Source organism: Drosophila nasuta, chromosome 3 (assembly GCF_023558535.2).
Source record: "Drosophila nasuta strain 15112-1781.00 chromosome 3, ASM2355853v1, whole genome shotgun sequence".
Taxonomy (NCBI): Eukaryota; Metazoa; Arthropoda; class Insecta; order Diptera; family Drosophilidae; genus Drosophila; species Drosophila nasuta.
The window spans coordinates 4,499,213-4,503,892 of record NC_083457.1 but is presented as its reverse complement, the minus strand read 5'-3'; positions in this window follow the sequence as shown (position 1 = coordinate 4,503,892).

Sequence of the window (4,680 nt, the reverse complement as noted above, 5' to 3'; positions counted from 1 at the left end):
TATCCTGGCAGCAACTGAGCAAAGGCGCCAGCCGCCGACATCGCAGCAGCAGAAGCAGCAGCAGCAGACGAAGGCAGCTTCATGTCTCGTCGTTTGAATGCACGACAAGTGCCGAACGATGCAAAGCAAATAAAAAGCATTTAAAAAAAATGATGCCGCTCTTCACTCTTCTCCCACTGTGTAGCATCCATTCGTCGTGCTGCACAGCTGCATTATGAAAGCTTTTGCTTTGTTGTTTGTATGCGTAAGCTTTTTTCATTCACAAAATGAGCAAATGTCGCATCGTTGCCAGACCGTTGACAGAGTTAGTGGTATTTAAAAGCTTTCAAGCAGTGCAAAATGTTACCCACCAAGAAAATACACATATACTTACGTACATACATGTCTAGATGTGCCAACCCCAAAAGGAGAGACAGCAACCCAAAGCATTTCTCTATTTTGAATTTCGAACATCGAAATCAACTCGATTTCTATTACTTCTGACGAAAGTCTCTGAAGTCAATTTAAGTTGAAACATTTTCAAAGCACAGCTGCATCAAAAGGGCAACGGAAAGCAGCTGCATCGTCTGCTTAACGAGTTTGTCTCAAATTCCCGCTCTCGCAAATCGTTAAAAGTCGAATGGGATGCGTAATTTAGAAGATAGAATCGGGATTTTTGGTACATATAATAATACCTACAGTATTTATGATTCCTGAACTGGATAAAAACAATATATAAACAATAGCAATAGGGTCTTATCTGCTTTGGCTGACAATCTGGTTTGTTTAGTACTCTATGATATATTTTGAATTTAGTACTTTTCCAATATATCATAGCCATATATATTTTGTATAATTTCACTATTAAATTTGTATTTTTCCGCTATTTTAACACGGTATATTTTAAGAATAATACCGCGCCATTTTGCTCCTACTCAAAATGGGTAACAAGTATCTTACAGTCAAGCACACTAGTCTGTAGTTTTCTTACTTGTTCTTATATACATAAGTTCAAGTATGTGAAATATCAGTGTCCAATTTCCCATTGTGTTTTTTTATTACCTGTTACCTGGATACAAGGATATTATATTAGACTGTAAACAAAAAAATATATGATACAGTCACTCCATATTTGCACATTTTTTTTATGCCCATTTTGCTGCTTCCACAGCCAAAAAACTGAAGCGGTATATTTTGAGTGTCGGCGCTCTGTTTAAAACAGAATGTAAACTTATACTACCAAATAATATAAAGAGAACGATCAAAGTCCTCAAATAATTGAATAAAATTATTTATAAACAGCAGTAGTGCAATTTGCATAGCTTTAATAAGCTCCCGCTTGAAAAATATACCAAAAATGTTATTCGATATTATCACATTTCTTATGGATGTGAAAATGTTTTGGTTTTTAATGGGCTAAATATATGGGGCAAATTTGACATTTCAAATATATAGTAAAACCCCCAGTTTTTATGCTGTGGAAACTATTAATCTAAAAATAATATTGTCTGTCTTTAATTGGAGCTTTCACCGTTCACTCTACAATTAAGATTCAACTCACATGTAACAATTTCCTTTTCCAAATTAAACAAATGATTTCATATTTTATCATGTTGTGTTTTTATTGGTTTGCTGTTAATTAGGATAGAATTAATATTAAATATGCTCTTGTTTCTATTTTTTAATTTTATTTATGGCTTTAGGTATTGCGTTTCACTTAATTATCATTTTGGTGTATATTTTATTTATATATTATTTATAGTGAATTACTTTATACAAATTATATATTACAAAATAAAATTTATATGGACTTTTAAAATTACTTTACTTTTATTAGTTCAATCCTTTTTAGATGTTCCTTTAATTTCTGGAATAGAAAAAATATGAAATTTGAAGCAGCTCTGTTCATCTTTCGATTTGTTATTTATAACGCTTGGATTTAACATAAATTCATTTGTCTTCTGATTTCGATTATTTTGTGCGAATATTGTGCTGTTTTAATAATATTATTTTATTTTCGTTCTATATAACTTAACGCAAACACACCTAAGAAAGAACACTAAAGATTACGAAAAAAAATTCCAAAAGAATCGAAATGATCAAGATCTTAATTTACAAAAAGTGTTGCCTACATTTAGGCATTCGTTTAATTAGAGAATGAATTGAATATAAATTTAATTATGTCTTAAATATTATTATGTTATGTTAGTTATTCATTGAAAATTAATATTAATAGTAATATTTATTTTAAATCTAAAAATTTCAGACCAACATAATGCCATACTCAATTATTTTTTATTAAAGAGTTTTAATTTTATTATATATACACAAAATTATTTAGGCGTGTAAATAATATTTGCAATAATAAAGTGTGAAATAAGAACATTAATTGGGGTCTAATTCGACAAAATATCTACAAATCATGAACAGCATTTAATGTTTAATAAGTTATTAACTACTATATTATTAAACAGTCAAATACAAAATCAATCTTCATGAAACTTAAAAGGTCTCTTGTAGGCCCTATAAATTTAAAATGTTCGTTTGTTTTTTTTTTGTTATTGTTGGGGAATTATTCATATTTAATTTATGTACATAATTATATTGCATCCAAAATACGGCTCTATTTCCTCTAAATATGTTCAATCCATAGCAATCCTCATAGCGCTTCCAGTTTAAAAACGGTAAATATAAATTAATGCTGCGATCGATGACGGAATGAGAAGATACAAGTAAACATATTGATTCTGTAAGAGGTGGTATTATTCAGAATGAAAAGCCCATTAAAAAGAAAACAATAAATTAGTGCAAACTCGTAATACCCTTGCAGATTATATATCTTCAGTTCACTTCGATTTATTTTATAGTATTTTGCAATTCTCAGTAATTGAAAGCCTCCAAAATTCGCCATACCATATTGCAATTTCCGTGATGCTAATGAGGGATCTTAAATTAACTTCAATTGTTCAGATATATATATACCCTCTGCAAGGCATGACGAATCAGATGAAAATATAGGAATAAAAGAAAACGACAATTTTGTTTGTTTTGTTTCGAGGTTTTTAAAATGTTTGTGTATTTTTTTTAAGATTTTTTTTTTTTTGTAATGTTCCTGTTGTTTGTTTAGCTGTTTGTTGATTTTCTTTTTCTCAATCTTTTACAATATATTCATAAATATATATATGAGTATATATAGGATTATATATACATATATATATAGTATGTATGTAGTTATATGCCGGCAAATATTGTAATATCATTAGTTTTGCTCAAATTTTAACATTTTGCAAATGAGTTTATAAATATTTAACACAATTTGTTTGTTGCATTTGTATTTTATATTTGTTTCTTTTTGCATTTGCTTTTTTCTAGTTCTTTTGTTAGGCAAAATAGCTAAATTATTCAATTCGGGACAACTTCCTTTACTTTTCTTACGGTTTCATTTCAATGCCTTTTGTTAACTTTTTGCAATTTGCATTGGAAATTTCGTCGAGGTTTGTTGACAAATTTTGTTTAAAGTTGTGAGAGTTGCTCAATCGATTCAAATAAATACATTTGTTTGACAATTTTTCGTGTACAAATACAATTATTTGTCACTTAAGCAATTGTCTCATTTCAATCTCCAATCTTGATTTTTGTTTTTTTTTTGTTTTGTTAGTTAGAAAAATTCGTGTGTTTTTGTTTATTTTATTAATTAAAGTTAATTTTAAGTTTAGAGTTTTTGGTTTTTCCCCTTTATAAGTGTTATAGAGACCTTTCATTTTGTTTGCAATAAGTTTTTTCATTAGTTTAATTTTGGTTTTAAAATTTGCACAAATTTCGCTACAAAATTTTTTTATATCATATCATTTCATTTTCATTTGTTTTGGTTTTTTTTTGTTTAAAAAAAAAGTTATAGAAAAGTTGATTTTGCATGGTGTTTGTTTTTGTTGTTCTTGTTTGCCCGTGGAACTCAACGAGCTCGTTCCAAAAGATCAAGCGAATAAAAATGATATATGTTTAACCATTATTTATATGTATTTATATATATATATATATATATGTAAATATATATAAGGTATTCCACACCAAACTTACAACATATTATAAAATATAGTGTTATATATTATACTCACAGTTGATCTATGCAGTGGAGAAGAGTGAAACGAAAGATGGGACAGATAGTGCAAATCTTGGTGTGGTTCTTGTGTGTGTGTCTATGTAGTGTGAATGTGTGTGTGAGTGTGTGTAGATAGTAGATTTAGAAGACTTTCAACAATAGCAACAATAGCTGAGGGAAACAAGCAAAGTGATTTAAAAAGGAAACAAGGAAAAAACGTTTTCGATATGAAATTAAATTAAAGCCAAGTTAACCCAAGTTTGGTACAATTGTGATCAGTTTGATATTTATTACTTCTTTATAGACTTCGTCGAGCTGTGGCTTTTGCGCACCTTCAAACTTCATTCCCTATCCTTCCTTCATTCTCATTCCATTCCCTTTTCCGTTTATCTTTTGCTTACCAGTGCTCGGAGTAAAGCTGCTGCGATTTTAGGATTCGGTTGGTTAATCGATAAAAAGCTCACTTATGCTAAAGCCACATATCCGCACTTACATATATTGCTATATATGCATGTACACACACATATACAATCATATATATATACATGGATATACTGCGTTTGCTTGCCTTTTTGCCTTATAAGTACGATTTTGCGACAAAT